A 13,970-nucleotide genomic window follows, 5' to 3' on the forward strand; every position below is an offset into this window, starting at 1 on the left:
TTGAGACCCACACACAGAAATAGATTCATACCATACTATACTATTCTATACTGTACTATGCTGTACCATATTATACTATTCTATACTGTAGTATAATGTACAATACCGTACCATACTATACTGTACCATACTATACTATACCGTACCATACTATACTGTACTAAATTATACTGTACTATACAATACTGTACCCTACTATTGTATACTATACTAAGGTTCACTGTTATTAGCTGGCGCCCCTATAGAATTTGTCTTTGGAAATGTTCCCCGGTTCTCTTTAATTGAATAAATAGTGTCAGTAATGGAGGGCAGGGTAAGATATTGCTAGACTCCATATGTAACCATGTCAAGTCAATTTCTCTTAAGAGAAAGGAAATGTTGTTGGAAGGAACTGGGTTGTTAACCTTCCACAACTTTACTAGGAATCTGAGGTGAGGAGAGAAGAAGAGACCCCCAGTGGATTGCCCAATATATCCCCATACCCCCTTCACTCATTCAATCATCATCTTCATCAGTCCTAGTGGGTACCAGTATTACTTTGAAATATACCAATAGTTTGGTTTTCCTTTACTTAAGGATAGCTAATAGATATAAAGTTATAAGGATTTCTTTATATATAAAACACCGAACCACAAATAAACAGGCTAGATACAAAGACGGAGTACAAAGATACATATCCCTAAATATCTTAACAACAAAGGGCAAAGACGGTTGGCGTGTACATAGTGAGCACAGTAAACATCCAAACAGATTAGACAGAGTACAGGTATGCCCGAGAGAATATCACATTGGCCTCCGTGATTACGCTTGGTCATATATCTGTGATATAGCTATAATAACAGATATCACAGTACATACCAACCACAGGAGCAAACAGGCAACCCCGCTTCAACTTCCGTGCCTGATATATCCGAAAAGCACTTTGCTTCTCCGGGTAGTTCTTATCCGATCTTAATTGTACGACAGATATAAAGTTAATAAACTAATCCAGAAACATTTTTGTTTGCATTATTCAGAGATCCAGCCCCATACCCCTATCATTTGGTTCCCGTACCCCTGGTGTAGAGCATCCATTGTTTGCAGGTGGAGGAAGTGAATAATACATAAAAATGATGAAAAAAGTGATTTTTACGAACTTTAATTTAGCATCATACAGGACCCGTTACACGAGAAGCTCTCTCGGTTTATAAGAGATTGTGAAGTCAAATGGAACTGCAGCTCTACTTAAAACTCACATAGTTTTGGCCATGTGGTCAAATATTAGCATTCTCTATCACAAATGTAATTCAAATGCGTTTACTTATAAGTTTACTTGATCACAATGCACTCATGTGGTGTTTGCTAAACTCTGATAAGGAGCCTGCAGCCTGATTCTGTACATATTCTTAGAAATATAGCTCTTGCTGTTAGTCCTATACCTATTATTACGGGGAATTAATAAAATGGTATCAATCATTATGACCTAGATAATGGATTGGGTATCTTCGGTGAATTGGTGTAATTAGAACTGTAACATATACTTATGTTACAAAATGCGTGTCAGCAATTTAAACAAAATAAGATAAATATGTCCTTTGTAAAGCACTTTATATGATTCACTGGTGTTATTATGGGCCTTTTGCCTCTCCCGGATCTTCAAATGAAGAATAGACCTCCGAGGCTATGAAAGCATTTTCTACACTGGCCCAATATAACAGCTTCAAGGTATTACATTCTAAAACTCCATTTTCTCCACATGTCTATGTATATATTTTTCTGTGTAGGCACCTGACTTGTATGGCTTTTTACATAGTGATGGATGTCTCCCAGTAGAGGAACACCTGCGTGTCAAACGCCCCAGTGCACATTAACTATACTAGAAGGGGAATTAAATTGGGGCCTGCGCCTGAAGAAAAGGCATGTTTTCTCTAATTTGTGTCAGTGGGTGAGTTGGGACGATCGATCACCCCTAGTGGGCTCAGCCTCCATAAGTATATTGTACCCACTACATGTGACCTGAGGCGGAGTGGCGGCATATGACATCATATCCCAATGCTCAGCAGAGAGCACAGGGGCCGCTGATGTAGGTTCTAGGGAGACCTGACGTGGGTCAGGCCTAGGGCAGTTCCCTAAATAAATAAATCTTTGTATGCATTGCATTTTAGCTGATTTGTATATGCTGGGAATTGCTATACAACCCAAAGACCCAAAGCTATTTTGACCTACACCAATGGCTCCAATAGCGAACCAGCATAATTGATACTTAGTTCATCTAGAATGGGCACTGTACCAGAGTATTATAAATACATCATTACCTACCCTCCCCAAACACCCTCCTAGGGGATTGTTTTCCCGGATAAATATGGGAAGCCAACGACAACCCAGAAGGTCATAATTTGGGGGTCAGGGGCTTAGATGTTATATAAGGAAGTTTTCCTTTACCGAGAGGATGATAGATAAGTGGAACAGCCTCTCAACAAAAGTGGTAGAGGTTAACAATAAGCGGATTTAGTCCTTGAACAACCTTAAAGAATATTATTATGTCCTCCTGATCATATGCTAGGTGATCATGAGCACGCAATAATGCACACGTTGTACTGGAGATCAGTCTGGTGTCTTCCCTGTCAGCAGGAGCCAGAATCACTCTGTTAAGTCTGCCGACAGTGTTGACACAGGAAACTTGTTTAAATAGGAAAGAGTTCCCATGCAGGTCTATAGAGCTTTGCCATAAAAATAATTTTGTAAACTAGCAAAAAATTACGTAAAATTTAAAATGAATAAATAATTAAACAGACCTGAGTATTGTCACCATCATATCATACGAGGTGCTGCCAAGTTCAAAGAGAGATCCCTGAGTTCTATAAACACCCTAAAAAGATCTCCAGCCAAAAAAGTTAATAAAAAAAGGAAACCTAGAAGTCAAAACATTTGTACCCCTCCTGGTAGAAAATCTTAAAAATACCAGTACTAGTGGTGCAGTAGTGTGTGGTAGTAGTAGTGGTGTGTAGTAGTAGCAGTGTGTAGTAGTAGCAGTGTGTAGTAGTAGTAGTAGTAGTGTGTGGCAGTAGTAGTGGTGTGTAGTAGTAGCGTGTGGTAGTAGTGGTGTGTAAAAGTAGTGTGTTAGTAGCAGTGTGTAGTAGTAGTGTGTGGTAGTAGTAGTAGTGTGTAATAGTAGTGTGTGGTAGTAGTAGTAGCATGTAGTAGTAGTGGTATGTAATAGTAGTGTGTGGTAGTAGTAGCAGTGTGTAGTAGTAGTAATGTAGGCAGAGTATTATTCTCAGTGGCACCTAACTTGTGAAAGAAATCCGAAGTAAAATTGCAAAAAAATAACAATAAAATAATAAATACATATTTTTTGACATATTATTCATATTAAGAGACAGAATATACATATCAAAATGGTAAAATAATGTAAAAATTGTGTGGGTATGCGTAACATAAAAAAGGGTAACTGTTATTGGACAAACATAAAAATAGCAAAAAAAGGGAAGTTTTGGTCACTAAGGTGAGAAAATTTGCAGTCATTTAGGAGTTAAGCATGTATGTTGCAGATAGAAGGCTATCCTAAATATAAAACAAGTATGATGAATTAAATAAGGGCAGACTAGATGGGACGATTGTTCAGATTCTTTGTGTCTATACTTCTTCCTAGATAAATCTGGAATACTGTGTTAGCAGTCACTAGACATTTGATAAACATCTTAACAAATAAGGCACACATTTCACTAGGAAAGTTAATAGAATTTATTGCACTGTTTAGTAAATTCTCTTTTTACAATAAAACAATAAACAGGACAAACACTACACAGTGAGACAATAAACACAAACTCTTTATGTGATCATTATCTCCCGAGAAACCCTATAGTAATGTACTAACACCCTCCGATCACCCGCTTTCATCTCACCTATTGAGCATACAATGATTCTGTGTGTTTGGGTCCCTATTGTTACTCTTAATCCAACACAATGAAATGCTGATGGCGCCCTTCCTGTCCAGGATACCCTTTTCATGTTAAACAAACATTCCGGTCCCGGATCTTCTTGTTCATCTTAACTTTATAAAGCATTTGGTGGTCCCTTTTTGTTGCTTGTCTTTGGAGACATCACGGTATTCTGCATATCTGTTATTGACATCCTTGCTGGATGGAGCGCAGGTCTCAATATCACCAAGAAGCCGTGGAATATAATTCCTATGCAAAGTTATTTGCTGCAGTATCTCGTGGCAGGTGGCATGGTGGACGTCTGTCCCTGCGCCATAATCATTTGTCTCTCTTTCTGCCATTTGCCCAACACAAATACTAGAACGCGTCATTATTCCTTAAGAGATTGTGTGCTGCTGAAAAAGGACAGCAAATGAATTCATGTTCAATGAGCTCAATGTCAGGAATGACGCCTTTAAAATCCACGTATCATTGCTGTTTGCCCATCGATAGACTTCTATCCAGCATATACCCTGCCTCTGACCATAGATTAATTTGATGACGCTTACGGGTTGCTAGTGGTGTGTAGATTACACGTATGTTATTATGCCTTGGAATTTCACTTAAACCTCTTGTTTACTTTATACTAATGAAATCAGATATTCAGGAAAGTGAACTTGAGTATAGGCACTTCTAATGCTGCATTACCTGCGCTGACCCTCTACGATATCGGCTGATAATGGGATTATTATTATTATGCCATTAAAATCCCGATTTTATTCTGCAGTACTGCACTGGACCGCTCAGGCACACGCCGGCAGAGCATTGCCTACACGGCAATATTCAAAGGCTGATTGACTAGCTTTTCCTGCTTTACTGGACTACAATTCCCATCACCCTCGATCATCTTCTCTGTTACCTTGATACTTTGAAATTGCTGCCCATTGTAGAATAATCAGTGCTATCCATAAAGGGCATTCAATCCCTAAAAATAGTACGGAGTAAGGAGGTGTTTTATTTCTTGTCTCCTGCTCCGCAGGGTAAAATCCCAGCAGTGAATGACTCCTTACTGAGGACAAGGTGGATTTGTCGTCACGTAACCGCTGAAGACATATCACCAGCGCAATCACAAGCAATCCTATCTGCCAAATGTAATATCCTAGAGCTGCAGTCTGTAGCAATTGTGAGCCATCTGCCTCACTGCAAACAGATTCCACTGAACCCCCACAAGATAAATCCCCGTCTACATGTGATTTACTTCCCAGAAAGCTTTTATTTCATTTATAATGCCGGTCTAGCTCCCAGAGCCCCGCTGAGCAGGGAGGCAGCATTATACACGGTGTACCGAGCCACGAATTAAACATGTATGCTAAATGCAGCCGATAGGCCTCTATATATTAATATATATATATATATATATATATATAAAAATTTTATTGTATATATCTATTACCTTAAATATCTGAACCTAAATGGAAAACTTACTTAGGGATAGCTTGCTTAATTTGGAATGTTGATGTTATTCTATGTACTTATTGAATGAAAGAGTGGTATCGGGGATACCTTGTTTAAATCTCTTGCTATTGGTACTAATGGTTTTGAATACAGCCTGTAAAATACTATTCTAGATAATCCAGATCCCCCAGCTTCCCACTAGACCACCAGGGGCAGCCACTGCAGAGCAGTAGACTTTATTATCATTATTATTAGGATTATTATTATATTTATTATTTGTTTTTATTTATATATATAACGCCAACAATTTACGCAGTGCTTCTTACAATACGGATATTCAAGGGGTATATGTAGCTGAACACGTAAGCTGATCATGTATGATGAAGGCCGACGAGGTGCTGTGTTGAGGAATAGAGGATCCTGCGAGAGATAAGCGGGTCAGAGAGAAGAAAAGATAAGCAGAGGCTGCTCTGTGATCTCACTACAATGAATTACTGTTAGTGATGAGCAGTTTGCGCTGTTCCGATACTATAAAATGTAACTATTCATGTATTTGTGTATGGATATAGTTCCATTGATATTCGTGGTTGTAGATGTCATTGAGAAGAATACTAGTAGTTAGTTACCCAGTTCCAATTTGCCGTGAGAACAGCGGAATGGAGTGAGGCGTAAGTAAGCAGATGTCCAGTATTGTGAAAGATGAGTCACATCTTATTAACAGATGACAGCACACCTCTGTATACACAGCGCTCACACAAAGCAAACACGCTGGGGCATTTGCAGTTACGAACACATGTTACCCCAAGAACACAAAAATAAATTATATAAATTGTTTTCCTGATTTTAAGTCAAAAACTCAATTGTCTCAAGTGTGCCGTTCCATCCAATTATCTTTGTGCCAAAAACCTTCCTAGAAATAATCCTTTTTTTGTGTAGAAATGTTCACCCCTTATAGTTTAGACATTTGCTACAAAAGCAGAAACTGATTGTTGGCATAAAAACTGAAAAAGCCTCTAAAAGCTGCACTCCAGCCATCATATGCACTTTAATGAATGAGCGGCACCTTATTTTTATATTATATTTATATAAGGATTTTTTCATCTTAATGCAAATAAATTCATTCCTCTCTGTACGTTTGATCTCGACACCTCTGCACACGAGAGATAAAGATGTTATAAGACCCCATGTGCATTTGGTGCTCCCATTGACTCACATCAGAGCATTTTCCTGCCAACGATAGTTACTGTACGTTGAAGGATTTTCATTTCACAGGTGATGAAAGAATAAAATGAGAGATCTGTTAAGATTTATACGTTTAACATAAAAATTGTTGTAGGTAGGCTGATGGAAAACGAAGACTGCCTTTACATCTGTGAGAAGACTCTCCACTTGTCCTTAATTATGTATAATATCTCACTTTTGTGCATATGTTCTTTGAAAATGTACTGTAGGTGAAAGAGCTTCTTTCATGGGATTAAAACTGGCCTCGGAGTAGGAGCTTCTGTCTCTAATCCAATTCTAAATAAATGATATCATTAACAAACAAATGGATCAAAGGTTTCTTAGATCTAAAGTATTTCTCTCTAACAGACACCAACAAAAAGCCATTTGTTGTCCTACAATACGCGGCACATAGTCACATTGAATGTTCATTAATGATCAAAAACAGTTCATTACAGATGCATACGTAACCATCTAATAGAGCCATTGATATGTAAGTTGAAATGTTCTGATGGAAATATATTTTGATCTGTTTTTTTCAGCAATTTAATTGGCACAATGTTTGGATCACTGTTTCTGTTTAGATCCAGACTAAGGATGACTAAGGGAGGCTTTAAGGCCAGTGAGCGCTAAATGACATTGGACATTGATGGACAGTTACTGGGGTCGGTGGTGGATAAGTTAATGATGTTATATGGACCTCACAAACCTTGCCATAGAAACTGGTGTCCTTGTACGTTGCCTATACCTGGAATCCACCATGTGGCGACAACCGGCCACAAGGATAGGCAAAGTGTCTGTACGAGGACACCAGTGTATATGGCAAAGTTTGTGAGATCCGTAGAACCTCATTAAATTGTCCAGATTCCAGTAAATAACTGCAGTGAGCAATGTTGGCGCCTACCCAGGGCCGGCCCGACAATGGAGCCAAGTGGGGCAACCGCTCCAGGCGGCACTTTTGAAGGGGCGGCACCAAGCCCTTTTTTTTTTTTTTTTTTTTACAGCGAAAGAGAGAGAAAGGGGCGCCGAGTGGTTTTCGCTTACCAAGCTGTCAGTACCCGCTCGGTGCCCCTCTCTCCTCTGCGGCGAGTCTCCCTGTTCGGTCTCGGTGCCGGCTTGTAATGCTGAGTGCCGGAAGATTTCCGGCGCTCAGCATTACAAGCCGGCACCGAGACCAAACAGGGAGACTCGCCGCAGGACTGCTGAAAGGTAAGTACAAGGGGGGGGGCGGAGGGAGAGGAAGGGTAGATAATGGGGGGGGGCAGGGACGGAGGGAGAGGAAGGGTAGATAAGGGGGGGGGCGGCATTTTGCCTTGGGCCGGCCCTGTGCCTACCCCTGCTCTGGCGGCATGCAGCCACGCTTATCCTTCTGGCGGTCGACACTGCAGGACCCGGTGTGTCGCTGGATCAGCAGTAAGAGTAAACTCGCAGCCCTATTGGCCACCGACCTATAAAGCATTGGCCCGATGCGCCTGTTTCAGCCCATTCACATGTTTCCTATGGTTTTTGAAAAACCTGATTATGCCACAACGTGGAAAATTGTCTCTGGCATTTTCTCCCCATTATTGATCTCCTTGAGGTTAGCATGCTTGGAACCAAGGCCATTCTATTTTAGCTCCCTGGACCTCCCAGTTAATGATGTCTTATGTAGCTTCTGCGCTGTACAAAAAAGGCAATACAGTTGATGAGCTTTCCTCGCCATTCCTGGTTTTAAATCTGAAGGGAACTAAAAGTACGGCGAGGATAAGGAACTAGGACGTATGAATCTTTGGTTTGTACCTGCCGTTCTTAGTGCAGATATGATCTAAAATATTCTAATGGTAATCAGTATGGCTCGTTAATCTCCATTGTCGGCTGTTGGGCAATATTTATTGCACATAGGTCAAGGGTCGACATGATTATTTTGATTGAAAAGACCGTGCAGGTCATTAAAAGTATTAACTATATTCCTAAGGAGACCGGTGAGGCCGATTTCACTCATATATCATGAATGTGATGACTAAGCCTTCTCATTCCGCAATGATCTTCTTGTGGTGCCCCGTTCAGGATGTCCATCCAATTGTTTTCTGCACAGCTGCGGCTGGAGGAAATTATCTTTCTGGAGTTTTTGTTGCTGTTCCTGCTCTTAATTTTTTGTATTGAGAACACTGCTAATGTTTCCCCCCCCAATATTATTAAAGGGGAAGTCCCGTCGGAAGAAATATGTTCTCCTTAAGGAAAAATACAGTCCGGTGTACATTAATACACATTAATACGTACGTAAACTTCCTTTCTGTAAACCTGGTGGCTATAATTACTGTCAGTCATGTGATGTTTGGGGGAATTTCCTTTCTCAGACGTCATTCTTCATGGCTTTATTCCCTCATAGACTTTCATTAGTCGGAGTGTTTTAAGACTGAGACATTCTATTGTAGATTGGGCTAGGATAATGAAGATAGAACATATAAAAATGGCTAATATATAATGTCTTTAAGCAACTACGTATTCTTTAACGATAAAATGGTGCTAAAAAGAAAGAGGGGTATGTGTTAAAAATAAAACCTAAGTAATTATACATTTTTTTTAATTACCATAATATTTAGCTTTGTTCTCTTTCCGCACCATATTAGGCACTGTACAATCAACTGAAAAACGTGTATTAGCTATAAATAAAAACAAACATTTAGTAATTTAATTAGTTACCAGTCAGCGGCTTTGTACATATCATAGAAATGACTTGTCATGAAACACTCCCCATTTCTTTGCTCTGCTGCAGTGCTAGGGTACAGTTGCATTACAGTTTTGGAAACTTAAAGGGGCAGTCATGGCTTTTTTCATTATTCCGTGGATTAATAAAACAAACTCTATTCGATTTTCTGATTTCCTTATCAATGCGATCACACTCCCAGTGCCCGTCCTCCCTTGCAGATGGGTCCTTTACATTTTAAATGGTAGCATTGGTCTGCTGGATAGTGACTGAGAGGGGGAGGTCCCGAGCAATCCTGCAGAGTATCTCACATAGAAACCCTCTGCTAGGCACAGGTAGCTGGTAGAAAGGGGGTCATAAAAAATATGCTACATACTGATTACAACTATTTATCAGTTTAGGCACCCTATAGCCCGGGGCACTGCAAGATAATATATCATATTGTTATTATACGCCCTTTCCTTGTGATTAATGATTTTTGTACAGCAGACACGTAAACCGTATGAAATGTGTGAGACGTGACTCATGGCAGGATTCCTTATAAAGTCTTGACTGATTGAATACACCGTTAGTTAGTTCCGTAAGGTGAAAAACAGTTTCTCGAAGAAATAAACTCTTTCACCTTACAGTTCTTGGCGCTTACGACTGTAGAAATAAATAACTTGATGACACAAAACAGCTGTGATGATTCCAGCTCCATGCAATGCAGATGCACATTCTCACATGTAATATTTTTCATGTGCTAAATTCCTTTTAATTTATACGTTTCGTGAAACATTTCCGGCCAATGAATAATTATCATCTACCTCTCATTATTAGAAACAAGCATCGTATGGCAGATAGGAACTAGCTGTCCCAGCCATCCTGTCCACGTGTGTTTTATGGGCTACTACCTAAAACCATTTAGGTCTTTTGCCTTTACTTTATATTCGTAAAGTCGTGTGTCATGCATGTAGTTGGGTTATCAGCGATAATTCTATTGTTTTTGCAGCCACAAAGAAGGTCTGCTCATACAGGGTGCAGCAGAACGCTGCCCACATGGTCTTTACCTTCTGGATTCATGGCCATTTGGGTCCCAGGGCTGCACTGCCCCACAAGACTTACCTTTGGTTCTGCGTGACTCACTTGGTACACAAGGCCTCAAAGAATCACACAGATAGGTAATCGGCTGCGCCAGCCAAGTCGCTATCCACACAAGGGCCACGCTTCATCGCCCATGAGACACTGCTTGAGTGCCATCCCTCTCCTCTGAGAATTCAATGAGGGTTGGGGGCTGCCATCTCCTGACAGTATAGATGATGTCTTATCCATTCACTCTCTCTTTCCTGTAGGTCCACAAACAACATTAAGTGGCTTACCTCTACACCACTTTCTCTACTATACTCCATCGAAGAGCAGTCTTGAAGATAATGTACGGCTGTTAGGTGACACTGCACCACCATCACTGAGGGCCGCTATAACTAGAATAGGGTCTGTGAGTACTACTTGTAACATTGTCAGGTGTAGTGTGGAGGCCCTGACTTATCTCACGAGGACCAGGGGCAAACTGTCAGGGGGTGTCCAAAATTGTTCATAAAGGTACATTCCTACCTTTAAAGCAAGTTGCAAGTGAGGTGAGTGAGAGGGTAAAGGAGCATGTATTTGTTAGAGTGAGAGTGTATTATTGTATAAGTGTGTCTGTTAGCATAAGTGTGTATGTTCGTGTGTGTGTGTGAGCATGAACACATTCCCTGCAAGGCAGAAGATGAATGGCAAGGTTTATACAGGTTCCAGGAGCAGCAAATGTGACATTTTCTGGTAGAGTATCCCTGTGTATCCATTGTTGAGCAGATGTGTCTGACACATCAGACACATCTTCTGACACTCCCTGCATGGATGCATATTTGGCAACCCCATTAATTTTAAGACAGCTTTCTTTAGAGTTGCTGGTACCAGAGCTCCAGAGCTGCAACCTTTAAACAATATATTATTTCAAGCTAAAAATGTATTTAACTTACTAAGTACTTCAAAGTAGATTTGTCGTTAAGGGGGCTTTTTTTTTATTTAACAAAAGCCGTTTCGTTTTTTTGTAGCTGTGGAGCTCTGCGCAGGTCCGATGTCTGTGCTATGGGAAATTCAGCCCAGACAAAGGCAAACGGTAAGTCTTAGCTACTGAGTTATGATTCGGACAGGACTCCAACCGTGTGAATCCAGTAGTCCCTGAGCAGCTACATATGTTGGGTAAGGGTTGGGTCCTACTGGCTGAGGAGCTGCTCCGAAGGGAAACCTGATGCAGTCTAGCTAGGATAGATCTTAGTGTAAATGGAGGAGGCAGTTCTCAGTTTAGTGAATAGATCTCTTAGCAAAACATCTTCTATGAAGAGATTCTAATGCATTTATAGTTGCTACTTGCCATGTTTTATATTTTCTGATTTAGGGTCATATACCATGTTTCGGATGAACATTGCAGCCTGCGTGGGTCTGTCACTTCTTGTTGACAGATAAAAAAGTAATTACATAAATATGTAATAAAAACATTCCCTATGTCCATAACTCGTAGAATGGTATCTTGATTTTCTGTTTCTAGGATGTGTATGATTACTCCACACCATTATCCATCACCTATTGTTAAGTTGGTGATTGTTCTTGATTCAAGTATTCTTTTGTAAGGGTGGGTGAGCAGAACGGAGAGAAGTACAGAACAGGAAATTAATTAGACTGGCTCCACTACTCTGAGACACGGACCTCAAATGATGTTTAACCTAAAAAAAAAAAACAATTACACTGCCAAGCAAGAAGCACAAGCTATAGGTAGTTTTAATTAATGAATCTAGTTATGCTAAAAGCAGGGATGGCACATTACTATTAGTTTAATATACATGATCATTATACTGTATAAGGATTTTAGAGTGCTCAAAAAGCTTGTTATAGAAGATATTATTTTGCTAAAGGCATGTTCATCGTGATAAATCATCCCTTGTGCTCCAGCGAGAGATCGGTTTCCGTTAAATGCATACGTTGATTGAGCACTGGTGGTTCTTTTATATTCTCACATGTACTTTCCTTGGAACTTTCAGAAATGGCTCACTGGGTGAATCGGCGAGCGCCATTCAGAGTGGCCTGAGAGGAGGTTGCACCTCTCATCCCACGTAAGGGTGAAAGTAAAGCTGAACATGTGCTTTCACGTCAGCCTTAAGCGGAAAAATGTACTTATCTGCAGCCGTGGCACAGGACCATAACTTCCATGGGGCAAGAGGGGCAACTGCCCCAGGTGCGGCAAGGTGAGTGACATGCTTAAACAACATGGCTGCTATGCACCTGTCCTCTTTTCCACTTCAAAAGACACCAGGTACTAAGAGCTCTACGGCCCTGCGGTGGTGCATGCAGGGTGGTCACACCTGCTGATCTTTGAAAGAGGTTGGTAGCTCGCAGGTAAGTAGGCTTATAAAGTGGTAATCTTCATCTCCAAAAGTGAGCAATTTTTCCTTTTCATTAAGAATAAAGATTATCACTCAGACTACTTAGCTGGTGCCCCCACACATCTCTTTTCTATGCTTGTCAATGAAGACCTGGAGAAACTGGCCACAAAGACGCTGGAGACTCTGGGTTGAGTGAGGCAGGTTCCAGGAAATACACATGTAACATGTAACATATATGTCTACCGGTAAAAACAAAATCAGCATACAGTAGGTGTTGCGAGTCTTTATTTCCTTCCTTTATCTATCTGATCACACAAAGAACTGGGCGTCCTTGCAGAGTATACGGGAATTGTTTATCTTGACACATCTATAAGAGTTAGAGAAAAAGCACAAAAAGTACAATTTGCTCTCTAATCTAACACCAACGCTATCCATTGTCTTCAGAACCTGGCCCAGCTAAGGAAATATTAGTTCATGCAACTTTTTATCTGATACCTAAATGACTGAATCTCTTTGTAATGAAATCAGGCTGTTAATTATGCAATCAGGATTGACAAGTCCAATACAAGAATGCATAGAATAGTCTCATGATTAAATAAACCTTTATTTCAGACCTTACTACAGTACAGATCGTATTTGAGAATCCCACATATTAGATTTCATTAGGTCACTTTTTGTCATTATCAGTGGTTTAAATTATAGAAACAGTATTTGGCCCTCTGGGTACTACCTGAGTGAGAAGAACATGACACTTACTAAGCTTGGATTTTAGCTGTTAGTGAAAGGGGGGAAAAAAAATACAAAAGCCAGAAACAGAAGCCTTCTATGCATATTGCAACGTGCCATGCAGCACCACCATTGAAGAATGATTAATAAGGTACTTTAAAGTGCTTAATGTGCATTCTGGTGGTGATTATATACCGGATGAGCACCGGTGAGATGCATTTAATCAGATGCAGGGGATGGTAAAGAAGTGCAACTGGATACGGACTCTCACCGTGGATGTTAATTTAAAGGGGGCAAGCCGCCATCGTATGCATTAAAGTGCATATGATGACTGAAGTGTCCCTTTTAAGTAACGTTCATTAGAATTTCATGTGATCACCTGTATACTGTAGGGCTGCGTTATTGTTGGTTTACAGGATGTAAATTAATATTCCCGGAAACAAACTGATAAACAGAAGTGACTTTGGTTGGGCAACATGCAGATACTCTAATCAAAGCTCTCGTGAACAGTATACATTCTGTAGGAGGTGGCAGGCAGAAGGATCAATATTCATTTCTCTTTGCGCTACCCTCCTCTATTTACGG

This window comes from Sceloporus occidentalis, unplaced genomic scaffold, assembly GCF_023333645.1.
Source record: "Sceloporus occidentalis isolate IW3139 unplaced genomic scaffold, rSceOcc1.0.p SCAF_53, whole genome shotgun sequence".
Taxonomy (NCBI): domain Eukaryota; kingdom Metazoa; phylum Chordata; class Lepidosauria; order Squamata; family Phrynosomatidae; genus Sceloporus; species Sceloporus occidentalis.